This window comes from Sus scrofa, unplaced genomic scaffold (assembly GCF_000003025.6).
Source record: "Sus scrofa isolate TJ Tabasco breed Duroc unplaced genomic scaffold, Sscrofa11.1 Contig2471, whole genome shotgun sequence".
NCBI classification, from domain to species: Eukaryota; Metazoa; Chordata; class Mammalia; order Artiodactyla; family Suidae; genus Sus; species Sus scrofa.
Window position 1 is genome coordinate 1,414,693 of NW_018085100.1, and position 27,925 is coordinate 1,442,617.

General features: G+C 38.3%; 1 long non-coding RNA gene across 2 annotated transcripts; it reads left to right on the top strand.

Annotated features, from left to right (window-relative positions):
- Positions 1-27,908, top strand: LOC102162879. 2 transcript variants are annotated; one of them, XR_002341189.1, is made up of 5 exons: positions 1-163; positions 21,063-21,159; positions 25,400-25,455; positions 25,748-25,835; positions 27,818-27,908. It is a non-coding gene; the product is annotated as an uncharacterized LOC102162879 (long non-coding RNA). The 2 variants fall into 2 exon arrangements; XR_002341190.1 differs by lacking the exon at positions 25,400-25,455.
- The last annotated feature ends 17 nt before the right edge of the window (positions 27,909-27,925 follow it).

Consider the following 27,925-nt stretch of genomic DNA (forward strand, 5'->3'; position numbering starts at 1 on the left):
GATGCACCTGCTTTGGGGAGGTGGCTGGCGAGAAAGAGAGCGAATGTGGGCCCCGCCCCGTGAGGCAAAGCTCACTTCCTGATGGAGGATGGGGCTGTGTGGCCTGATTCTCTGTGGAGCTCCTGAGTCGATGCCTCCCACCCAAAAAATCACAGGTTAAAAGGTAAGAAAGAGGATAACGGAAGTAGCCCGTGTGTATCTATTAAAATAATTAGCGCTGTTGCCCAAACTCAGCATTTGCCCACGGGTGCCAAATAGAAACAAGGAGACAAGAGTCTTGGGTGTAGAAGGAAAAAGATATCTTTTATTGCTTTGCCGGGTAAAGGAGGCCACAGCAGGCTCATGCCTTAAAAGCTGAGCGTCTCTTTTGGGGGGATTTATAGTCTAAAAGGAGAAAAGCCAAGTTTAATGGGAGGATCAGGGTTGGGCAAACATGCACTCTTTCCTTTGGGAGATCTTCGTCATCAAAGCCGAAGTCAGGAGACGTTGGTCTGGTCCTGGTGTGGTCTGCGGGGTTACTGGCTGCAGTGAGGGTACCTGCCGAGAGGGCATGCTGACCGCAGGTGAGAACAAACTAGGAGCGTTCCTGAAGAGCGTCGCCGGCTAATAATGGTTCAGCACAGGCAGCTGTGCTCGGGGTGTTTAATCTTCGGCTGGCAGGTGCTCGTGTGTAGGGCACACATCGAGTGAGGCAGAAGCTCGAGGAAGAGCTCCAAGCGGTTCAGTGTTAACGTACTCATTTCTGAAAGAAGCATAAGGAATGTAACGTTTCTCCCAGGTGTATAGGGTGCCTGTGCCATTTCGTGTATCTCTTGAGAGGGAGCCGGAACCCTGTCCCAAAGCTGTTGTTTCTTGATCGTTCCTTTCTCGTCTCTTCATCCCCGCCCTTCCTGGATCTACAACCCTCTGAACCTGCCCCTTGGAACTCAGGGAGGCCATGGAGGCTGAATGAGGCCCACTTCCTAAAAAGAAGAAATGAAGGCCACGAAAAGGCCTTTGTGCCCAGGAGCCCCACCAGGCCCTGCTCCATTACAGTAGCTAATACGATTAAAACAATTAGGAGAGATTGAAATTGAATTAGAATTGACGGGGGTGGGGCACAGGGTGAAGGCTGAGTTAGCAGATGGTAAATGCAAAGTGAAAGAGGGGGTTAATCTTGATGCTCAGCTTTTCCTCAAGAAAAAAGGTAAGCAGACTCTGGCACTAGGAAGTGAAGTGAAATGAATTGGGGAATAAAATATCTCTCCTGCTGAACAGACTCGACACACTTAAATATGACTCAAAACTTCCAAGGAGAAGATTTGGGAATTGCAATGCTTTGGTATTTAAATCTCTGAGACCAAAATAATTGCATTAATTGCCTACTCGACAAGATGAAATCATTTTCATTTTCTATTTACTTTTTTTTTTTTTTTTTTTGTCTTTTTGCTATTTCTTTGGGCCGCTCCCGCGGCATATGGAGGTTCCCAGGCTAGGGGTTGAATCGGAGCTGTAGCCACCGGCCTACGCCAGAGCCACAGCAACGCGGGATCCGAGCCGCGTCTGCAACCTACACCACAGCTCACGGCAACGCCGGATCGTTAACCCACTGAGCAAGGGCAGGGACCGAACCCGCAACCTCATGGTTCCTAGTCGGATTCGTTAACCACTGCGCCACGACGGGAACTCCATTTTCTATTTACTTACACTCTAATAGCGTAGGAATTTAAAGAATGCTAAGGGTGTGACTGATTTCAAAAATTTGCATTTAAAAAAATTTTCTAACAAACCTATTCATCACGAATAAGTTTACCAGAACTTGAGGAAAGTGAAAAGAAAACAAGATATTAGTTGAATAATATTTTGTGAATTTCCTGCAAGTGAATGTTCTCTGGATGCTTTTGACTATTATCTTCTCTGCCCTTAAGATTTGTAACATGAGCTACCGGTGGGAATGAGTTTAGTGAGTAGTTAATTGGAGTTTGGAAGTCGCAGTAAGAGCACACGGGAGAAGACATGACCCATGAATATGGACATCTTTGCACCCTGTAGCTACTTTCATTTATTAGTCAAAACAATCTATCATAATTCTAAGCTCTATAAATAGGGAAGGCAATTGAGATTCAGGAAGGTCATACCTTTTTCTAAGGGCTTGTCTTATTTTACCAGGGCTACCATCACAAAATACCACAGAGTGTATTGTTTAAAAGACAGAACTTTATTTTCTCACACTCTGGAGGCTAGAAGTTCAAGATCACGTTGGTTTCTCCTAAGCCCTCTGTCCTTGGCTGCATGTGGCTGCCTTCTCACTGGATTCTCTTCTGGCTTTTTCTCTGGGTTGTTACATGTCTAGTGTCTCTTCCTCTTCTTACAAGGACACCAGTCCTATTGCGTTAGGGCCCACCCACCTGACCTTATCGAACCTAAATTTTCTCTTTAAAGGCTCTGTCGAGAATAGTCACATTCAATGTTACTAGCAATCAAGATTCAACACAAAATTTTAGGAGGACAGTATTAAGTTCATAACATTCACGTGGCTATGAAAAAAATAACACTGGTGTTTTTGCACTCTCAGACTCCTAGATACATGCTCCTTCCACTGTATCACTTATTATTCAATATGACACTTGGGCCTGAGATAGAGGTAGGAGCACAGAGTGGGTAGAGAGCAGACGCCATGCAAAGAGGCTTATGTAATGGAGCTATGTGATTTCTGATTCTTAAATTATTGCTTACTCGGAGTCATATTACTTTTATGCCATTTTTTGGATTAAAATGGAAATGCTTCTTGCAAAAATCCCACGTCACTCTTCTGGGAAAAAGCAATACAGCAAGAGTGTAAAGACTACAAAATTGACCATCATCATTAAGCTACAGGGATGTTGAACTTCTCTTCATGCATAAATAGAAATCTTAAATATGAAGAGCAAAATTAAAAATGAGTAAGTGAATAAATCTTCATCAAAATTGCCAACTGTGCTCTCAGCCCCCTGTACATTCATTTTGTTTTCATGCAGTCATGATGTTGCCTCTTTTTTTGTTGTTGTTTTTTTGGGGCCGCACCCACAGCATATGGAAATTCCCAGGCTAGGGATCTAATTGGAGCTGTTGCCGCGGGCCTACACCAGAGCCACAGCAATGCCAGATCCTTAGCCCACTGAGCGAGGCCAGGGATCAAACCCACAACCTCATGGTTCCTAGTTGGATTTGTTTCCGCTCAATCACAGTAGGAGCTCCATGATGTTGCTTCTTGTATTTCTCTGAACATTGGATTCAACTTTCTGCTTTAACCTTTAAAGTAAGATGGATAGCAACTCATCTATTGATACTAAAGAGTAAAAGACTGGCCAAAAAGTTGTATAGATAGATAGATAGATAGATAGATAGATAGATAGATAGATAATAAAAATATACCCATATGATAGAAAGGTGTATATATATATATATATATATATATATATATATATATATATAATTTCTAGGTTTACTTAATTCCTAGATTAAATGAATAAAGACCAAAAAGAAAAATTCTGCTTTTGTCCAGTAGATAAGAAAATGAGTTATTTTTAGAGAGAGACAGGAGGCCTTGAGTAACTTCTGGATATAAATACAGGCTTAGATGTAGATATAGACATTCTGAGGCAGACAGGAATATTCTGGTCTGTTTTCAGATGTATAGGTATATCTATGCATGTATATCTTAAAGGACCTTTTTTATTTAAGATGTGGATCATACGGCTAACTTTAAAATTGAGTTTTCTGTCTTTGATCATCTTCCTTGCATAGCAGTAAATAGTGAGGCTTTAGTAAGCGGATGTTTGCACAGCTTCATTACTCAGAAAACTGACTCCAGGGACCTACTCAGTAATAGAGCACATGCAATAACAGACAACTAACAAAGCAAACCCTCTTAACATAATCAATATTTTGTTTCACTGAACAACAGTAACAATAATAACAAGAGAAAAATGTCAGAAGCTTTTCTCTAAAGGAAATAAAAATCTACATAATAGCATCCTTCCCATTTTCCTGGGAATTTTAATGCTCTCCGTAGTCAAGTCAGAGATAGACTCTTTCAGCCAGAAGCTTAGAAAAATGGACTTCACAAAAAAAATTCAGGTTATTATTTTTAAGGTTTTTGGGAGTACAGCCTTAAAATCAGTGTTCTGGTTGATTTTTAAAGCTCTGTTCATATTGTTTTTTGCTTTGTAAGATGAAAGAACGTGTGAAACTTGAAACAGATGAAGTTCACTAGCACTGAATTTTGTTTAGATATAGCGCTCACACTTATATCTGAGAGAGAAAATCCAAAACACTGGATATACAGAAAGCCTTTGGAATTTGTTTTATAGAATAAAAGTGAAGCAGCAGTCATGCTGAGCCATTCAAATAAGCATGGTGTATTTTCAGTGTTGCTGATGTTTATACCTAACTTTATAATTAAAAGTTTTCAATTACTCTTATTTTTAGGGCACTCAATTTCACATGCCATTTGTTTTATATATTTTGTTTTATTTGTTTTGAGTATTTTTTCTTATTTAATATAGAAAATATTTGGAGTTACTGTTGTGGTTCAGCAGGTTAAGAACCCAACATATTGTTGATGCAGATTTGATCCCTGGATTCGCTCGGTGGGTTAAGGATCCAGCATTGCTGCAAGCTGCAGTGTAGGTTGCACATGAGGCTCAGATCTGGTATGGCTGTGTCTGTGGCATAGGCCAGAGCTGCAGCTCTCATTAGATGCCTAATCAGGGAAATTCCATATATTTAAGACAAATCAACGTTCTATTTTATCCCATTAGATTTCACTTCCCTCCCAAAGATATGGCCTAGTTGGTATTGTGTTCTTGTAGCCATTCTCCTATGGGTTTCCAAAAGGAATTAATTATGGATGTGCTTTTTTTATTTCATAAATGCCATCATACTATGTGGGCTATCATCATGTTCCCTTTTTAATGACAGTACCGTTAGTTACATATTTAGAGTTTTAGCTCTATAGGAAAAGGTAAAACTATGTGGTATTAAAGGTAAGATACTCTGATATTTAAAAATGTAGTGAGCAAGACCACAGGTAAGGGTGCTAGAGGCCCAGAGCTGGGTGGGGAGGGGCCCGCCCTGGAGACTGGATGCGGATGCTGGGCCAGGCTTTACGGGCTGGCACCAGGCTCTCGGAGAAGAAAAGTTCTTGTGATTGAGATCAGGGACCAGGGAAGGAAGATGAACCTACACCTTCCGAAATCGATGCAATGGATGTTGTCAGAAATGTTGCTGAAACTTGGCCTCCGTCCACCAGTGCAAAAGAGAAACGCAGAGACAGAGTCTTGGGTAAAGGAGTGAAACATAGCTTTTGTTGCTTTGCCAGGCAAAGGAGGCCACAGCAGGCTAATGCCTTAAAGACTTTGTCCTCCTCTGGGGAGACGTGTGGGGAGTTTGAAAGTAAAAAGGAGAAGGGCAGTGTTCCAGATAAGAATCAGGGTTGAGGGCAAGTTTGCCTTCCTCTTTCTTTGGGTGAATCTTGGGTCATGGAAGTTGGGGTCAGGGGATCTCAGTGTGAAACGTGGTCTTCTGTGTTATTGTGTCTTGATTTTTCCTGAAATAAAAATACCTGGGAAAAGGGCAGTTGATCAGCGATCAGGACAACCTAGGAAAGTCCCTTTAAAAAGAGCATGTGTTCATAATCTTTGACCTGCAGGCAATTGTGCTCAGGGAGCCTAATCTGTAGATCACAGGTGATTGTGTATAGGGTGCAAGTAAGCCTGGGAGAAGCCCGAGGAAGGGCCTTAAGCTATTCACATTGTAAACTAGTCATTTCTAAAAGAAGCATAAGGAATATACCTTTTCTTTTATTAAAAGGTGCATTGATTGAAAGCCTTCACAAAGAATCTAGATTCTGAGTTTTTTGTTTTTGCTAATTATGCTTGCTATTCTGTTATGCCAACCTATGCCAAGAAAAAGAGTGTGTGCAGATAAGCACCAGGGGATAAATTTTATTCTTCTTCCCAGTCCTGTTGCCTCCCATCATGTCTTTAAGAGTCACGAGAGTTGAAAACTTGTCCTTAAGACCGCAAATATTCATTCATAATCTTTCAAATCATTTCTGATTGAAGTAATTCACTCTATTTTCAGTATGGTTTTCTTTTATTACATTATCATCACTGATCAGATGGCACCGACTTGGAGAAAGGAAATAGAGAAAGGCGTGGACATCCTGAAGGGAGATGCTAGCTAGCTACCTCCACCGGCCCGAGATTTAAACAGGAACCCCAAAGGTTAAACAGTTATTCCTAGGAGGCAATGATGAATTCCAAACACACTTTCCCATTCCTCATGCTGTGAAAAATGACCCAGTACTGATCCAGTGTGAATATTTGATTGGGATATGTTTAAATCAAATGAGTTTTGAAACATATGAATATTCTGAGAATACTCAGCAGAATAAAATCCCAAATCACACCACTCCTAAACAAAATGCTTCATGTCTCTACAACATTCTTCTCAAATGTATATGATGAGTCTTTCTACAATAAAAATTCTATTATTTAATTCAGACCGTAGTATCTTGCTGTCTGTAGTGAATTACACATCCTCCTTTGGAATGAACAAGTTTGGAGCTGCAGCACAAATAAACCATGCCTTACCGAGGCCTTTGACGGCATAGAAAGCTTGGGAAACTATAAATAGCTCTGGAGAAATGTCCTGGCAAAGCAATAGTGAAAAAGGTCAAGCCGTTTCATGCCGCATGTATCTTATTTAAAAGAGCTGTGTCCCCAGATTTGTTTCAATTAGTGATAATTAGAAACGTTATATTTAAAGAGGACATCAGAACTACATTAATACTGGATTAAGCACACCGGTAGATTTCTTTTATTGAAATGACATCCTTTTGATCTTGGCATTCAGATTTATTCTCAAGGCTTTATAACTTTTCCTAAAGATCAAGGGCATAGCATTTTACAGTTTCTGTTTTACTGCAACTCGAGGCCAGCTTTTAACCATTATTGCTTTTAAGAATCATGGCTTATGTCTGAAGGCTGAAATAAGAACAGCTCGTAAGCATACCAGAGCATAAATTTAAATGGATATATGGAGGATGTAAGAAGTACAGAGCTTATCATAAAAGCAGTAGTGTGTTTGTTAAAACACTTCACCACGTTTCCTTCAAGAATGAAATATTTAATTGTACGAAAGAGAAAATGAAAGGAAAAACCTTCATGTGCTTGTCATTGAAATTTCCTACAAAAGTTAATTTAAATACCATACAGGCAGCTGAAAGACAGCTGATGGGGCATGTCATTCTTGTTCCTGCTGAGAACTTATTTTGAGGAATATTCCAATCACTTTAAAACAACCTCAAACAATCCATCAGAAACAACGGCAAACTGCAAAGTACAGCTGGATAAACGTCTTCACAGTGCTCTTTGTCGATTGCTTACCAGAGTAGGCTACTTAATGTCTTTTCATTTACAGTACTTCATCTGTAAAACCGAGAAAGTCCTGTTTGCTTTTCAGGGCTGTTGTAATGTGTAAATGAGGCACTAGGCTGTGGCATGGCAGCTTCTGAGGGATACTAACTCATCATGTCGCTAGAGGTTGTGAAAATTTCCAACCCTTGGGTCAAGGGCTTCGGTGTCTTTTAATGACTACAGACACAATTTGACTGGCCCTGACACAAACTGTCAAAGAATAAGACAGCTTCCACATTTTACAAGTTTGTGTAATACAGTGATTCATTCTGAGGTTGGAACAAAAGAACAGTTTCAGTACGGAACCAAGTGTAGAAGCGAAAGGAAGTTTGTGCCCAAAATATTGACCATCCTCTGGCTAAATGATGGAACCTTTGATCTAGAAAGTGACTTACAGGTAAAATTGCCTAATTTGCATGGAGAGAGAGAGAGAGAGAAGAGGTAGGGGACACTGTTAGAGAAGAAACTGATTTTCCTGAGTTTAGCATTTTATGTTATCAGTTGATACAACTAATTGCTTCTAGACTATACTATATTCTTCCATATTATATACTAGATATGTGTATATATATATTCTTCTAGACTATACTATATTGCTTCTGTACTATATGCTAGATGTGTATACATATAGTATATTATATAAATATATAGTGTATATAGTATAAATATAGTATATATATTATATTTTAGAATATATATAAATATCTAGTGTGTATATATATTCATCTAGACTATACTCTATTGCTTCTATATTACTAGATGTGTTTTTATATAGTATATAGTATAAATATAAATACATAGTGTATATAGTATATAGTATGTATATTTATATACTATATATAGTATAAATATAAATATCTAGTGTATATAGTATATACAGTATATAGTATAAATATAGTGTATACAGCATATATAGTATATAAATGTTCTTATGTATATACATGTATATGCATTTATATATACACACACATGAATACTAGACTCTATACATATACATTATATATCTATTACATATTTATATGATCTTTGGTGGCTGTGAGGTGGCCACAGCGGTGAGAGTGCCAAATCCCAGATACTAGGTCACTAGGTTCTTTGCTTTGAAGAATGACTTCAGAAAAGAGACAGAAAGTAGCAAAACAAGTTAAATTTTTATCATGAAAAGGGTACATGTAGACATGTGGGCAGGCTCAGAGACAGATGCGTGCCTCGACGGGGGGTAGTTTAAGTCACTTATACGGGGTAGTTCTTCTGGGTTTCCTCTTGACCAGTCATCTTGCTTGTCTGACCTCGTGTCCATATTTGGTCTGACTCGGGCTCTTCCCTGTACGCAGGCACAGATTTTAGCCAAGAGGGGTTCTAGGGCAAGGACTTCTCGGCAGTCGACATCACCTGTTGCGGCCTGGTGCCCCCTCACCTCTCCGCCTCTGAGGAATCTTTCTGTAAATGTGTTGTTTGTGAGGTCTCCTTAACCTCAAGAATAAGAAACATGTGGTTTCTTTATCTCTCACTGGTGCAGGACTCAGCCCATCCTTCCTCCTTCTATTATTTTTATCTTGAAGTATCTGTCCACAGAGGACAGATTCCATTTGCTCAGCCAGGGGCCCCTCTGCCTCTTGCCTCATATAAGTGTGTGTGTGTGTGTGTGTGTGTGTGTGTACACATACATAAGAACTTATACATATTTATAATATATAAGAATACATACAAATGTAAGAAAATATAACATTTTCTTTTTGAAAAGATTAGTAAAGAACAATTATTGTATAAAATAATGTAATATGTAAAATGTAGCCTAGAAAAAAAGATAAATTCATATTTATCTGACACATACATGTGTGTAAGAAAACTATTACACATCTTATATGGTAAGAAAATTTACTGCTTTTGAGACAGTATTTAACGAGTTTGGGACTATGATTTGTGGTGACTCGAATAGCAGTCCAAATGCCCTTGGAACATACTATATACTGAGCATAATTTTTACTGTATGAGAAACTTATCACTGGCAATGTAAGCACACAAGCATCCTTATTGTAAATTAATGTGTGAAACCGAGTTTTACATAAGATCATGCCTTGCTGTCCATTGTGGAGTTCGCCTTCCTGTTTTCAGACAGATTTTGGGTTCCCATCTGAGGAATGCTCAAGGTCAGATGACGCAGAACTTTTTTCCATATATAAAGGCTTAAGGAATTCCTAACCTGCAGACTGTACCTCATGAAGTGGTAAAGGAAGCAGTGCAGATGTAAAGTTGATGGTGATACTAACTATGCGAGTAAATACATACTGTCGATTTTTCATTAAAAGTCCTTTAATACATTGGAATTGTTAAAATAGCGATAATCACAATAAAATGTGAGGTTTGTAACCAAAGTAGAACTAAAATGTATGAAAGCATAGCACGATGGGCAGGACGGGAGCTGGGGAAGTACATCACCCTTTGACTATGTGCGAAAGATGTAATATTGCTTGAAGGCAAACAGACATAAGTTAAATATGGATGTTATACACATTAAAGCCTCCACTAAAAGAGCAAAACCCAAAGTGAGAGCTAAGAAGCAAAAAATTAAATAAAGTAGAATCGTAAAAAAAAAAAATTAAATTCTAAAGAAGGCAGGAAAGGGGAACTAAAACAAAGTGAAGTGGACAAATGGAAAAATAAAAAAAAGAGGGCATACTCTATGACTTCATTCATACAAATTTCTAGACAATGCAAACCATCCCACAGTGACAGAAGGCTGATCACAGATTTCCTGGGGATGGGGTGGAAAAGCAGAGCTCAGGATTTCTAAGGAGTACAGAAAACTTTTGAGGGTGATAGCATGTTCACATCTTGACGGTGACGTTGTTTTATTGATATATAAACAACCTTGCCAGTAGTTATAATTACATTCAAACTGCATAGTTTTTATAAAACACTAGACTAGAAAAGAAAATATAATGTATTAATTTTTAATGGTAACTGATCATAATTTTTAATATAATTTTGATTATGCAGTGTATTTAAATTGCACATTTGTATTATTATACAATATCCTAGCTATTGAATAAGTGCCATGTATTTATCAGTTTGCTGTAAGCTTTATACACCTCTCTTGTCCTATATGCACACTTGCAAGTAGTATTTTTTTTCTCATATTAAAGAAAGGAATTTGTAGCTTACAGAGTTAATTTACACTACATTTATTTATTCATATTTCATAATTTGTATAGATTTAGTCCTGGAGACATATTTTTAATACATAAATAACCCTTTGATAAACAAGTGATAAACTTGGGAGGGTTCCTGTTGGGCTCAGCGGAAATGAATTCGACTAGTATCCCTGAGGATGTGGGTTCAATCCCTGGCCTTCCTCAGTGGGTTGGGGTCTGGCGTTGCCGTGAGCTGTGGTATAGCTCGCAGATATGGCTTAGACCCCACATTGCTGTGGATGTGGTCTAGGCCAGCAGCTGTAGCTCCGATTTGACCCTAGCCTGGTAATTCCCATATGCCTCAGGTGTGGCATAAAAAGCAAAAAAAAAAGTAGTAAACTTGGGTTTATGTGGAATTGTATACTACTTTCATATGAGTTTAAATTAATTTTTCTAGCTCATTAAAAAGGGACATAATAAGAATGGCTAAAGAAATTTTGCTTTGTTTGTAGTGTCAGGTAATGCAGGGTTCCACACATATCAGAGAATCAGGATTTGCCTGTTTTATCTCACTCTCTTTACTGTTTGTCTTATATTCTAGAGATGCCAAAATGCATGCTGGAGCTCCAGCCATCAATTTCACATCCCAGGCAGCAGAAACAAGGAATAGGAAAGAAAGACACTTAAGAAGCAGTAGCACATAACCTACGTGTATTTTAGCACTGGCAGAATATTCCACGGTTCAAACCAGAAACTACAAAATGTAATGCTTTAGTTGGGTATATTTCTGCTTCCCATAAGACTGGAATCAATTACGAAAAATGGGAAAATGAATACTTACAACTCTTGGTCTCTCTTTCATTACTCAGTTAAAATTATCCTTTTCTAGATAACAAGCAAATTATAATTTTCTAGGCCTGAGGTGAAAATTATTAATTTGAAGTTTTTTAATGTTATGTTATTGTAGTAATATCATTTAATATAAGATCTACCCTCTGAAAAAAATTTTTAAGTCTTTAACACATCTCTTTTGACTATAGGCGCAATATTGTGCAGCAGACCTCTAGAGCTTAAAATGTTTAATAGCTGTAGTAGAGTAGACGTGCAGATGAAAGTTTACCAGGTTTTAAATTAGAAGATAAAAGTCACAGTCTCAAACGTAAGGAAAATGAAGATAATTTTAACTTTATCATCTTGATGTTATTGCTATTAGCATTAAGCAGGTTCTTAGGTTGCATTATGTTAATTGGTTTACTGCTCTATGAATATGTATTTTTTTCTAAAGCAATTTTGAAAGCAGTCAATAAAAATTTAATTTTTCTATTGACTCAAGAATTTTCAAAACCTTGGTGTAGGGTAGGACGCTCTCGTGTTTATATAGGATGGAAATCATTTCTCATTCATCTTGACATATCCTGAATCTATGAGTATTGAAGTGTACCTGGCACATAAATTATGCACCCATGAAATTCAAATTGAAGAGAAGGTTTGCAAAAACTGTCCTATCAAACTCAAATACATACACCACACACACACACACACACACACACACACACACACACACACACACACTTTCATTTTCTTCTGAAAAATGTGGAGTGTGGGAAGGAAAGAACATTCATGGTGGTGTTACTACCTGTTGTACCTATCAAACCGAGTATATTTAAGGTATCCAAGGATGATTTAAAATAGGTACATACTGTGAAAAGATCTTCACAATCTAGCCAAATACCTGATCTATCATCTCTACAGTTAGGTTTTTAATGTGCATATGCATGTGTGAGTTGAAAGGATTTAAGATCCTCTTAGCAAATTTCAAAGTTATAATTCAGTCCGCCTTCTGGTCTGCATGCTAGAGTTCGCTTTCCAGAACTCACTCATCATGCGTAACTGAAACTTTGTACCCACCACTGACATCTCTGCCCTTTTCCCCTGGCAGCCCCTATTCTGTTCTCTGCTTCTGTGAGTCTCTTTTGACTCCATATGTAAGTGAGGTCACACAGAGTTTGTCTTCCTGCTTCTGGTTTATTTCACTTAGCACTGTGGCTTCCAGGTTCATCCTCATTGTTTCATATTGGAGTATTTCTTTTTTTAAGCCAGAATGATGGGGGTACAGCCACATTTTTGAGATTTCCCTTTGGTTTCCTTTGAAATACAGTTGACCCTTGAAAAATACAGGCTTTAGGGGCATCCACCTCCCTCCTGTTGAAAATCTGCCTGAAATTCATACTCAGCCTCCTCTTAGAGGCATTTCTTTCCCTATACAGGTTTTGCAGCTGAGGATTCAACCAGCCACAGATCTGGAAGCATTGTTGTATTTACTACTGAAAAAAAAAAAATCCATGTGTAAGTGGACCTGCACAGTTCATGCTCAGGTTGTTCAAGGATCAACTGTGCACCCAGAAGGGACATTGCTGAGTCACATGGAGGTTCTCTTCCCCATGGAGTGACCTTAAAACCCGAAACCAGGCAGAGCTTCAGCTGTCTTCCTGCACTGGGTCCTCACTGGTTGATTCAGGGCACGCATCTGTCCCACGCACACTGCTCTAGTGGCCACATTGGTAGCAGGTCACAATTAGAAGAGTCTTCCTGACTCATCCCTAACATGTAGCGTTTGGTAGTCTTGGGACATCTAGATGTTGGGGTCTTTATGTTTTATTTCCAGCTGCTAAGTGCCTTGTACTTGGATTGAAAGATGAACTGGTGTTCTTACAGTCTTTGCTTTTTTCCCAGATATACAAATGTCTATAAATTAGGACATTAAACAGTGCTTTCAGGAGGAACGTGTTGAAGAACACTTGAATTTAGGGAGATATTTTCCTCTTCATATGCATTTTCATACATGTATATATATTTTTTCTCTTGGAATGAAAGAAATAAAATCTTTCACTTTGAAGTGTTCAATTAATAAAATGTGATCTTTTTTCTTCCACCTTCAAAGCCACCCATGTTTCCAAAGCATAGCATCCGCCAATCAAAGCAGTCCAAAGCGGTTCTTAACTAGTAATCTTTTACTCAGTAATTTCTCATAGCGAATGATAAAGACAGAAACAGATTAAAAGGAAGTAGTGCAGAGTACGAATCGGGCGACATGCACAGTGGGATTGCCGGTCTATTTCATTAGAGCAAAATGGCAAAAGCAGAATATATCACAGGACTCTTCCATGGCAGGCATCTGCTCCAACTTGGGAAATTCTAGATACGGTAATGTGTCCTCGTGGGAAAGATAAGGCACGCTCAGACTGGTTGATTTGAGGAGAGATTATTGAGGGGTTATTTGCAAAGGTTTGAGAAGAGTATAAGGTGGTTGGACACTGCAGAGATAGTGGCCTGAGGCTTCTGCTCAGGCTGAAAGGTGAGGGACTGGAGACAGAGATGCATGGAGGGAGGCTTCTACAAAGCTGGGCCTTTGCTTTAAGGGCCCCTTTCACTTGCAGCCACCTGCTTGGGAGGCATAGGGGTTCAGAGCAAGAATTCCATCTTCTGCTCTCTTCATTGTCTTCTGACGACCCTAACTCTCCAAGTGTAAACCGAAAGCCAGAGGGTGAGTGCGAATTATACTTTTTAAAAATTGTGATAAAATTTGCATCTCATGAGTGAAGGTTGACGTCAATAAGATAAGTTGTACATGATCATAAATCACGGTGAGCATGACTCAAGTCACAATATGAACTTTCCCAGCACAGTGCCAGGGCTTCCGATGCCCCTGCCCCCATTGAGTACATCCCTGTGGGAAAATGCATCTCTGGACTCTATCCCTGTATATGAGGTTTGCCGCTTTTTGAACTTTGTGCAGGTGGGTTATGCAGGATGTACTCTTTGTGACTGGCTTTCTTCGCTCACCATCACTTCCCTGTGGTTGCACTCAACAGTAGTGTCTTGTTTGAAATTAGTATGTAGAACTCCACTTCATGTGTGCATATACATCTATATACATGGATATCATATCAATATATGCATGTGTATATATTACCATACATATCAGTGTATCAAACATATGATTATGTGGATAAACGTTTAGATTGTACCGTGTCTGTGGCTGTAATGAACATACACTAAGTCCATTTTTTCCATGCCTTTCGGTACATAGATGCATTCATTCCATTGTACCTGATCCAAAAATATGGGTAAACATTCCTGGAAGAGACAAATGTTCAGATTCTGCCAAAGGGTTTCCAAATAGTACGTGGCAGATTTTACTCCCACTAGTGATGTACGAATATTTCAGACCTACAAAAACCTCAGTGGCTCTTGCTGTTGTCTTTTTAATTCCAGGCCTCCTGGTTGGTGGGCAGTGATATCTCGCTGCATTTAGTTTGCAGTTATCTGACAATGGGTGAGACTGAGCACATTTTCTTGTGTTTAAGGGCCACTTGTGTATCTTGTTCTTTAAAGTGTCTATTTAGTTTCTATGGTTTTTTGTCCCCCCCGACTCCTTTAAAAAAATTTTTTTTTGATTATCAGTCTATCAGTCAGGATTTTCCAGAGAGACAGAACTCTTTCTCATACACACAATACATGCATGCACTGAGAGATTTATGTTAAGGAGCTGACGCATATGATTGTAGGAGAGTCTGGCAGCCTAGAAATTTAGGCACAATTTCTATGTTAGTCTTGCAACAGAATTCCTTTTTTCTTTTCTTTTTTTGCTTCTTCTTCTTCTTTTTTTGTAGTATAGTTGATTTACAGTGTTATGTTAGTTTTAGATGTTTAACAAAGAAATTCAGTTATATCTATGTATATTACAAAATTTTGAGTAGTTCCCTGTGCTATATAAGTAGGTCTATTGATTATTTATTTTATATATAGTAGTATAGTTATTTTAGTACAAGACTCCTAAATTTTAGGGGAGGAGGGACAAATTAAGAGTTCAAATTTCCTGGAGTTCTCTTGTGGCACAGCAATTTAAGGATGTTGTCTTGTCACTGCCACAGCTCAGGATTCATACCTGACCTGGGATCTTCCATATGCCACAGACATGCCCCTCCCCCCCAAAAAAGAGTTCAGAATTCCTTTTTTCTTTAAGAAATCTTAATTTATACTTTGAATGCCATCAAATGATTTGAGGAGGCCCACCCTCGTCATTACCAAAAGTCATCTTCCTTACTTAACGTTAAGTAATTTGAGATGTTCACCTCTGTCCTTAGGGGATGTCTCAGAAATTAGCTGTCACCTGGATTTCATGCAGAACCACCTGCAGAACAGTCAGAAGTAAGGAACATCCTCCCCTCATGTAGCCAGAGGTTCAAGCTGGGGGAAAGGGGGCACTATAGCAAAAATTAGGACTATGGGCATTTGGGACGTTTTCTCATGTAACTTGATTGTGCCTTCTGGTCCAGCTTGAATCTGACCTTGTATCTTTCCATCTGTTCTGGGAGTGTTGCTGTGATGCTGAACTTTATGTCTTCATGGACCAAACAACAACTGGTTTATGTTCAGCTCAGGTTGTATGGTAACTTGGAAGCCCATGGTTGAGCATTCTGAACTCCTCCTACACTATGTGTATTTGACAAGGTTCTCCAGCCAAATAGGATTTTCCAGGGACACTGGTTCCTGTGATTGCTGAGGTTGCTAAATCTGAGATTTGTAGGGTATTTTCTGCGCATGATAGGGAGAACCTTTATTTTCTATTACAGGCTAATTACTAAAGGTTTGTTACCTCTAAGTTTAACTTATACATCATGGCCCATATCTGGAACCCTGCCTCCCAAGTAGTGAGCATTAAGCTAAAATACCTTTGTTTAGCGCACAGGAAACATCCTGACCAGGGCCACCTGCGAATGATGGCAGGAAAGAAGAAATTAACATATCCGCTCTAGAGGCTGACTGGAACCAGGAAATGTCTGATTTTACTCCCACCCATTTCGTAGAAAAGGAGCCTGGCTTTTGACTCAGCCAGGACAGTTCTTTGGAACATGAGTCCACCATCTTCTTCGTCTGCTGACTTTCTCAATAAAGTCATTATCTCTTGTACCAACAATCCTTCTCTAGATTTACTGGCCAGCTGTGCAGTGAACAGAATGAGCTTGGACTCAGTCACCAGCAGACTGGAGAGTCAGACAGGTGTCAATGCTGTGTATTGAGGGAGAATCTCTTCTTTCAGGGAAATCTATGTTTTTGCTCTAAAATGCTTCATACGGGAGTTCCCGTCGTGGCGCAGTGGTTAACGAATCCGACTAGGAACCATGAGGTTGCGGGTTCGGTCCCTGCCCTTGCTCAGTGGGTTAACGATCCGGCGTTGCCGTGAGCTGTGGTGTAGGTTGCAGACGCGGCTCGGATCCTGCGTTGCTGTGGCTCTGGCGTAGGCCGGTGGCTACAGCTCCGATTGGACCCCTAGCCTGGGAACCTCCATATGCCGCGGGAGCGGCCCAAGAAATAGCAAAAAAAAGACAAAAAAAAAAAAAAAAAAAAAAAAAAAAAAAAAAAAAAAAAAAATAAAATGCTTCATACGATGGGATGAGGCTCCCCTACCTTATTGAGGGTAAACTTAAAATAACCTGCCTGTAAATGTTAACCATATCTACAAAATACCTTTACAGTAACTCCTAGGTTTGGGTTTACTGAATAACTGAGAACTATTGCCTTGCCAGGTTAACACATAAAACTAACCATCACATTCAGGCACTGTATTTTTAATTAGTAGATATTCTTCATAAAACTATATATTGCTCTTTTATCCTGATTGATACATTGGAACTATGTTCTGCCAATGTCAAACTTATTACGCTTTTAATTTTCATGTAGTGCCATTTTTGATCTCTAAAGTATTTTTCAATACAAAGTGCATTATGATGTTTTTAATTTCTTTGTACATGACCTTTATTTTTAACCTTTCACATTTGAGTCTGTGATTCATGTCAAATATTTATTGTAAACACCATTCTTTCCTCCCCAAATTTCAGCAGTTTCTTCATTATCATAAATCAAGTGACTGTATAAAAGTTGATCAGTTTCTTCTCTTTTTCATGATCCATTTTTGTATACTTGGGCCAATACCACACTGACTTAGGATAGCTTTAAAATAATTCACCAAAAAAATGTGTTTGTGTGAACTTAAAACTGTATGCAACTCAAATAATTCAGTTTTGAGATTTTTTTTTTCTTGAGGCAATCCTTATACTGAGTATAATTCCTGTATACTCAGTGCCTGCCAAGGTGTAGACGGCAGAGTCAAATCAGGGATTTTGTGGAACATTTGCTGTGTAGATATTGCTGGCAGAGTGTAAGGGTCTTGTAATAGTGAATGAAATATGTATTCTAAACTATTAACTGTAGGATTTTTTTTCTTTTTTCTTTTTTTTTGCCATTTTTAGGTCTGAAAGGTCAAAAGGAAAAAGCAATTATTGGAACATAGATAAAAAAGCTATTTTTAAGTCAATGAATTTTATTACATTTATAGTTGTACAAGGATCATCACAATCCAATTTTATAGGATTTCCAGCCCAAACCCCAGCCTGCCCCCAACCTCCCAACCTGTCTCCTTTGGAAACCATAAGTTTTTCAAAATCTGTAAGTCAGTATCTGTTTTGAAAAGAAGTTCATTGTGTCCTTTTTTTTAGATTCTACATGTAAGTAAGTGATAGCATATGACCTTGGTATCTCACTGTTTGACTGACCTCACTTAGCATGATAATTTCGAGGTCCATCCATGTTGCAGCAAATGCCATTATTTCTTTCCTTTCAATGGCTGAGTAATATTCCACTGTTTATACATACCACATCTTCATCCACTCCTCTGTCAATGGACAGTTAGGTTGTTTCCATGTCTTGGCTGTTGTAAACAATGTTGCAATGAACATTGGAGTTGATATATCTTTTCAAGTTCTCTGGATAGATGCCCAGGAGTGGGGTTACTGGATCAAGTGGTAATTCTATTTTTAGTTTTCTGAGGAATCTCCATACTGTTTTCCACAGTGGTTGCACCAATTTGCATTCCCACCAACAGCGTAACAGGTGTCATTTTTAAAAAATTAATAAATTAATTTTTTTTGTCTTTTCTAGGGCTGCACCTACAGCATATGGAGGTTCCCAGGTTAGGGGTCTAATCTGAGCTGTAGCCACTGGCCTATGCCGGAGCCAAAGCAAAGCAGGATCTGAGCCTCATCTGCAACCTACACCACAGCTCATGGCAATGCAGGATCCTTAACCCACTGAGTGAGGCCAGGGATTGAACCCACAAGCTCATGGTTCCTAGTCGGATTCATTAACCACTGAGCCACAATGGGAACTCTAATTAATTAATTTTTTATTAAAGTATAGTTGATTTATATAGCCAAGACATGGAAACAACCTAAATGTCCATCAACAGAGGAGTGGATAAAGAAGATGTGGTCCATATACACAATGGAATATTATTCAGCCATTAAAAGGAACAAAATAATGGCATTTTTAGTAACACGGATGGACCTCGAAATTATCACGCTAAGTGGTCAGTCAGACAATGAGACACCAGCATCAAATGCTATCACTTACATGTGGAATCTAAAAAAAGACACAATGAACTTCTTTGCAGAATAGATGCTGACTCATAGACTTTGAAAAACTTATGGTTTCCAAAAGAGACAGGTTAGGGGGTGGGGGGATGTGCTGGGGGTATGGGAATGAAATCCTATAAAATCGGATTGTGATGATCATTGTACAACTATAAATGTACTAAATTCATTGGGTAATAAAAAATAAAGTAAAAAATTATAGTTGAAAAAAATAATAAAGTATAGTTGGTTTACAGTGTGTGTTAATTTCATGTGTACAACAAAGTGATTCAGTTACACATATAAATATGCTTTATATGTCTTTAAGTCTATTTCTGTTTTGTATATAATTTCATTTGTATCAATTTTTTAGATTCCACATATAAGTGATATCATATGATATTTGTCTTTCTCTGACATATTTCTCTTGGTATGATAATCACTGTTTTCTTCATTTATGACAGCAGGAGGCAAAATATATTGATTGTAAAAGCAATTATCTATATTCTCTGTATGCATAGTTTCCATGAACAATTTATAAAATGTTTATACTTTGTTCTTCTCATATTTTTTTGTCCTGGATACATTCACTGTATCATGATTTTTGTCTTTCTTGCATCTAATAAAAATAGAATCTACATTTTATATCTTCAATGTATCTTATTTTTCTAATACTTTATATCTTTTGCATTTTACAAAATTAATTTTCCACATTGAATTGGGGGGAGTGGTGAGTGACCCTTTACCCCAGATAATTCGGAAAGCACTGAAATTTCAGAAGCTGGTGAAAATTTCAGAATCAAGTAATTTTCAAGTAGAATAGCATGGTGTTTGGCGGAATGTAAGGACCTAGAAAACAGTGACTTAATATTTGACTAACAAGGGGAAGGAAAATTAAAGTATGAAGTTCAAGTTTTGAGCTGCTGTAATTGAGTTAAGAGTAGAACAATTCAATTTCTTGGGAAATTCAGAAGATGCAAGTTTGGAAAAGGGACAAGCAATTTAAATTAAATGTTGGATGAATCTGCCCTATATTTACACTGCAGTTAAAATTTCATGGCATCCTTTCCTCCCCTGAGTTTGTGTGACAAGGATCATAAAATGTCAGTTAGCCTCAGGTGTTTCACAGGTAGTAATAGAATATTTCTTTCTGTTTGTCAAACTCCACTGCCTCCCTTTAGTCTCATGTATACTTTGAAATATTTAGCCTGAAGATACAGCTGAATGGCATTGCATTTAGAATCATTATTATCCTGAGATACCAAATGTTTTGTCTGGGGATCAAAATTTATTTTAGGAAGGTAGATTTCTGCCAACATGAGAGTCAACTTGCAAGGTGTACTCAGGTGTTGAAATTTATCTCCGATGTGATACTTGATACATTTTATCTCAAATTATCTTTGTTTCTCAGATGTACTTGGAGTGGTAAAATACTCAACAAATTAACAGGCAAATAAGCATACTTAGGGAATGAAACATATTATGGTATCAGGTTTTATAGGGATATTGCTAACACCTTTGGTTAAGTAAATCATAAAATAGCTTCTTGTTCATTTATTAAGTTTTCATGACAGTTTATTGTCATCTGTCACACTGAGCAGATATTAACTTAGCATTTATTTGTGTAGGTATTTCCTATGTATCTGTCTTCTCACTGCACTGTATATCCCTGTGTTTACTTCTTTTTAGTAATGAGCATACTGCCTGACAGAGATGAGGGGCTAAACGCATATTTACTATGTGAGAAAATGAAGGGGGAACTTTATTAACGATTTGGTCTGATGTTGAGAACAATCCGCTTATTACTTTCCAGGTTCTATTTGCTTGTTTGCTAGGGTCCCTCTTCCCAGGAGGACCAAAGTGGGAGATTTGAAGGGCCAGTTGCCGTTATGTTTAGGCACTTCTGTTCAATGATTCTGTCATTAATGAAAACTTATTTTTCTCCTTAGGCAAAGATGAGGTAATTAGGCCGGTCTTAGAAGTAAATGCACTTTGAATTCCTTTTCTTTTCTTTCCAGACTGACTCGAAGTGTGGCACAGAAGCTTTCTCTCACTGAAGAACAGTCTCTGACTAGCTGCGCCACTCCAATACTTCCAGTAACCCAGGTCTCTAAAGTAAGCTTTTCTGAAGGGTACATTCAACGCCTCTTGTATTTACCAATACAGGGATTTCTACCTTCCAGCAGATACTTTGAATTTTGACATTCATTAGAGAACAGTGAGATTTATCACCCATGATTGTATTCTGCCCCATGAAACTGATCAAACTCATGATTTCTGTTCAAAATGACACAAACAATTTCATATACACTCATGTTGCTGTTCTCATTGTGGTACAGCAAAAACGAATCTAACTAGTATCCACAAGGATGTGGGTTCAATCCCTGGCCTTGCTTGGAGGGTTAAGGATCTGGCATAGCCGTGAGCAGTGGCGTGGGTTGTGGATGTGGGTTGGATGCTGAGTTGCTTTGGCTGTGGCTTAAGCTGACAGCTGTAGCTCTGATTCAGCCCCGAGCCTGGGAACATCCAAATACCGTGGGTGGAAACCTAAGAAGCAAAAAAACAAAACCCAAAAAGTACTCCTATTGTTATAATTACATTTGAGAGCAATTTACAGTTCTAGGAGGCAGGAGCTCTGTTTACATTTTTATTAATGAAGCTTGAGAAATGTTTATTCATCCATAAACATCATTGACCACCCATCAGGGGCTACACATTCAGTTTGCACATTAGAGAAATAGATACTCTTTTCTCTCAAGCAAGTAAAAGGCAGTAATATCAAAAAGGGGAGTGTGTATGTTCATAAATATTTATGAATGCATGAAATGTGTATTAAAATGTCTGCAGAATTATATTGCAGAAGTGTTCCTTAATGTTTAGAATTTTAAAAATCAGCTAAGGAGCTTATATGACAAGACACAAGCAGAAAGGAAAAGAAATGAATATGAAAGGGTATAATTTGAAATGACGTAATGCAATGTTGGTCTTAGCATGATCATAATAAGTAGTCCATTCATATTAAAATTTTCCGAAGAGTGTATATGAATTTAACATCGATAGTGAAAACTTATGATGTTATCGTAAGTTCAAGGTATTATTCATTTTATATTAGAAAAATATAAAATTTTGATATATTGATTTAAGAAGATACAATCTTGATAAGGGTTATGAAGAATAAATAATTTTCTCATAAAAAATGAAAATAGACACAGCACATCAAGGGTTGATACTTTAGGGTCAGTATCAGAAATGATGTTATTAAAGTGCAGCATGTAGAATATCTTTCCCACTGCTTGCCCTTCTATGAAGTAGACATTGTCGCCCAGTCTTTTAAAACAGTTCAGCTCCTCAATGAGGATTTATAGTCCCCTCTGTATTTCTTATGATCACGGAAATCACATTTTCTAAATCCCACGGTCTTAAAGCTATTGGGCCCTTTACGGCAAATGTGAGGGCAAGTCAAACGTTTTGCTGATGCTCTAATATGCTGCCCTCAAGTTTGCATTTCCACAAATCTTGGGAATAGTTCAACCGTGTTATGCATTTCCAGTGATGCTCACGCCCTTCCCCCCATTCCCGTGATAAACGATTGCACAGATCTGAGGCAAGATTAGCATCAGTGTAAGGAGGGAATCATTTTGATGTAGGAAATAATAAATGAAGGTGTTCTACTTGTTGTCTCCTTCCCCAAACTGAGTTTCATTGAGCCCCCAGCTTCAAATATACTTATTGTGCATGGCCAAGGATATTACGGGACTAAAATATGATGGCTTTAAAGGACTAAGTTCGGAAAACACAAATCATGTGGTTTTTTTCTCTATTTAAAGGCAATTCCTCTGCTAACTGTTAAGACCTAGATAAGAGTTTGGGCTAAAAAAGAAAAATAAGTCATAGAAGAAATTATGTCATGTTCTAACCCAGAATGCAATGGGGAAAGGAGGGTGAAAAAGTACAGAATTTCAGCTTCCTAATCTTATATTATTAATTAATAAATGTATAATGTCTAAAAGGGATGGGATGAGATCTAGAGGGTTCGTGTGTTAGTTAAAATTAAGGATTTTCCCATAGGAAATTTGAATATAATAAAACATATGGCATGTGTGCCTGGGGGAGGGATGGCAATATTTATATATACTATGTAACATTATATTAGCATCATGTGTGTAAGTGTATATATATATATATGTGTGTGTATTTATAAGTATATATATATGCTTACATACATGTAAATATTTATATATATACAAATGTAAATATGCACAACATTCAAATATTGAATTATACATTTCTGTTTTTGGTTTTTTTTTTTTTGTCCTTGCCATCAGCATGTTGAAGTTCCTGGGCCAAGGATTGAACCTGTGCTACAGCAGCAACCTGAGCCATAGCAGTGACAACGTTGGGTCCTTAACCCACTGAGCCACAACAGAACTTCTCAAATACTGAATTATTTAAATCTGCCATTCAGAATTTTTATGAAGTTGGAATTGTCCTCAGGAATGTTATACCAAATAGAGAGAATAATCTCTTTTTTTTCTGATTTTTTCTATATTTAAGCCAGATGAGACTTTTTGAAAAATAACTCAATCTAATTATCAATGGCATAAAAATTAGAAAGAAAAATAACCCTTGGGCTACTGCAGTACCTCTGAAAAGTGCAGAGACATTCAAATAATATATTTAGGACTAGCAGAAAAATATCAACACTAATGCAGGAGCACCAGATTAAAGCTCCTTAGAATTTAACACCTTAAATTCTGCAGTTTTCTTATCACTCATAGAAGGAGTGCCTGGGAGAAGTTGTGGCACAAATTCATAAAGCATCATCCTCAGCCATCTGGGGAAATGTGTTTTTAGGAGGAATTGTCACCACAGCTAAGGAGGAAGAACAGATACAATGGACACATCAGGCAAAATGGTGTTCCCACACGAGCGAGCGAGAGGTTAGCAACTGTGAACAAATATTGGACTATTTGCTACTGTGTTGCAACTGTGAAAAGGGATTTGAATTCTGACTGTTGAGTAAACTAATGTATTAAAAAAGAAAAGTGGTAGCCTTAGAAACCATCAGGATATAGCTGTCTTCAGATTCAAGATGAATGTACATACTTGAAGAGTTGAGTTGATGCAGGTATGGTCCCAGCTGTAAAAGGAAGGCCATCCTCCCCCCACCCCCACCCCCACCCCACCCCCGCCTTCCTCACACATCCAGCAAGTCAAATCATGCAGTGGAAAATTAAATCTACTTCAAAGACCTAGTTAATGTTTTGGATTGGATACCGAGTCTTCAATCTGCTTCCCCTATAGGAAGCCAACACAGTGCTATCAGTTGTCGGTCTATATATTCATTCCTCAACTGTGTTCAAGCATCAGGAAGCCAAGAAATCCTTGCATTATGGAAGCACCATTAGTGGCTGCAAACATCTGTGGGGCCACATTTGCCAGTAACTGAAGATCCAAATGAAGAAGGAGGAGAGAGTGATAATCTGCTGACAATTCCTTGTTTACCCCCCCCCCCGGAAGAAGAGTACTTTCCCCTAGGTTGCCTAACAACAGCTTCAGAAAACCAAAATGAATTAATTAATTAAAAAATAAAAAAATCATATGCATAGTAGAAGCAGCAAAATGCGGAGTTCCCATCGTGGCTCAGTGGTTAACAAATCCGACTGGGAACCGTAAGGTTGCGGGTTCGATCCCTGGCCTCGCTCGGTGGGTTAAGGATCCAGTGTTGCCATGAACTGTGGTGTAGGTCACAGATGTGGCTTGGATCTGGTGTTGCTGTGGCTCTGGCATAGGCCTGCAGCTGCAGCTCTGATTAGATCCCTAGCCTGGGAACCTCCATATGCCACAGGAGCGGCCCTGGAAAAGAAAAAAAAAAAAAGCAGAAAAATGCTAAGGGTGTGTTTACATATGTGTTTTTCTTATATGGCTTTTATTTAGCAAAAATAAGTAGAGGAAAAAAATCAGCTTTTAAAAGGCACAGTTTTTAATTGGAGTATGGTTGACTTACAATGCTGTGTCAGTTTCAGGTGTACAGCAAGGTGAATCAGTCATACATATAAATATATCCATTCTTTTTGCTCATATAGGTTATTAAAAGCTATTAGGTAAATTTTTTCAGCTATACGGTTGTCCTTAGTCATCTCTTTTATACAGTGGTGTGTATGTGTTATTTGCACCCTCCCAATTCTTCCCTCCCACCCCCCCAAATTTTCACCTATGATAAATCATAAGATTTGTTTTGAAAAGAGGCATTGTGAAATACTACAAATAAATACTATAAATTCCATGACTGGCCCCTCCAAAGGCAACAATATATGTAACTGATGGAATCTTACATGTTCTTCTATTTCATTAGCATGCAGACTCTGGTATCCCTGGATATATAGAAAAATGCCCTAAGACAAAGACAAGGTACATTGGTTTACTCTTTGTTTTACATGAAATATAAAATATATATTTAATTTCTGAAAAATATAAATCATTGAAATATAAAATATATTTTATGATCTAAAGTATCCATAGCTATATATAAACATGAGTAATTTGTTAACTAAAGCAGTAGCTTGGAAGAGAGCCATGAGACTCGCATCGCTAATTTGTTACTAACTCAATAATAAACTTAAATCTAAGATACACTTCACTTCAGTGGTTTAAATGATTGTCCTTCTCTCCTCCTCTTTCCTCTTTGTCTTTCTTTCCACAGAAAACAGTACTCACAATACATCTTACCCAGACTCACAATGAAATGAAAGTATCAAGAACATTTTGGTTTGAAAGGGATAAGGCAGGAGGTTGGTAAATTACTACCGTTCTGGCTCCTCTTTCTTCTCTGTCAGTGTTGGTTTTGAGGGTCAGGGTATAAATGGAAAGAACAGAGTTTGAACTAGTTTGTAGTTAAAATCATTACCTTTTTCCCCTAAGAAAACAGAGACAAAGAACAACCAACACTCTTTCCTTCAGTTGTAGGCATGACTTCAGAACAACTACACTCAGATTATTAAAAAGTTGATTGCAATCATTTTCCTAAAATTTTCTGCAGTGAAAGTCTGAAGGGGAAATGAGGCACTGGTAGTAATAACAGTGTGTTGAACAATAGAGTATAGATTTGTGCTTTTTAATACATCGAATATGCTTTTAGCCCTCACCCTGAAGTCAAATCAATTTAAATTTCGTAATGGGTGGAGGACGATTACCAAAATTTTCCTTCTTATCCCCTGCTTTTTAATACAACTCCACATAATGGTTTAAAATTATATTCACTCAATCTATATGCGTGTGACCTCTAGAGTTTTATTGGAAGCAAGGCAGCAGTAAAACAACTGATTTGAATTACGAACATGCATCAAAATGAGAAAAATTAATCTGAAGAGGTACTGGAGAGACGCTATTGAATACGCACTCTAGCTAGTGCAAGTTAGCTAATTACACTATTATTTGAACCTGTTTTCTCCTACTTACCTGGGTAATTTAAACATTTCTCAAACAACACTAACAAATTGTATTGTCATTAATTGACCAAGTGTTATTTTTGCTTTTATGTAGTATACATTTTATATGAATATTGTATATTTGTATATTTGCTTGACATTTTTGTATCAAGAGTATATATTATACTCACTTTTTGTTAAAGAAATAGCTATAACTGTATCAGTATTAAGTAGTGCGTGTAAGTGGTTTTGTAACCAAGCAGGACCTTATGGAGCCTCCTGGGGCAGCTCCTCCTCCATCTCCTCTGCTGTGGCTCCTCTCTGCTGAATACTCCCTGGGTCGTTGTACAGATGCTAAAGCTACCACCAGATGGACTCCCTTTAATTATGTGCCCCAGACTTACGGGAACCTACGAACTGATGGTGTTAACACCTGTAGCACCACCCTGTGACCTCACCATCCACACATCATAGAACTTGTGCATGAGCTCATCACATACCCTGCAACTTCCCTCCCTTGCCTGGCCTTTAAAAATGCTTTGCTGGGAGTTTCCGTCGTGGCGCAGTGGTTAACGAATCCGACTAGGAACCATGAGGTTGCGGGTTCGGTCCCTGCCCTTGCTCAGTGGGTTAAGGATCCGGCGTTGCCGTGAGCTGTGGTGTAGGTTGCAGATGCGGCTCGGATCCCGCGTTGCTGTGGCTCTGGCATAGGCCGGTGGTTACAGCTCCAATTCAACCCCTAGCCTGGGAACCTCCATATGCTGCGGGAGCAGCCCAAGAAATAGCAGCAACAACAACAACAACAGAGAAAAGACAAAAAAAAAAAAAAAAAATGCTTTGCTGAAACACTTGGGGGAATCTGAGGTTTGCCAGCTGTAGCTGTCCTGGGTTCCTTGCTTGGTGCCCTGCAGTAAAAGCTGTGCTTTCTTCGCTGCAACCTGGTGTCAGCGTTCAGCTTGACTGCATGTAAGAATGAGTGGACCCAAGTTTTTACAGTAACAGTTTGCAGTTATTCTTCTACAAATACTTATTTAGGATTATTTTGTTCAAGACATGTACAGATGAGTCAGGCCCTTCGTGATGTACTAAAAAGTGCCCAAATGTCTCTAGAAAAAAAGACCTGTATGAAAATTACTGTAGTACCAGGAAGAAGGTGGAAAGTATCTTAAAGGAGCTGTGAAGGGAGTCTACACAGACTCCAGGATGGAATCCTTGTAACTGACTTTGGAGAGTATCATGAAGAAGAAAGCATTTTTTTTTTTTTTTAGAACTTGAGAGGTAAATGCGGAAGAGGCCCCAATTAATTTCATGCATCCTAATCTCTGTTTTTCTCTTCTTGTTGATAGAAAAGAGAACAAAGGAAGGCCTGGAAGTGAAGGGGTGGCCAAGTTGAATCTGCTTTTTATATGATTGAATAAATTCAGAATATTCAAGTGACTTTCCCGAGGTCATTG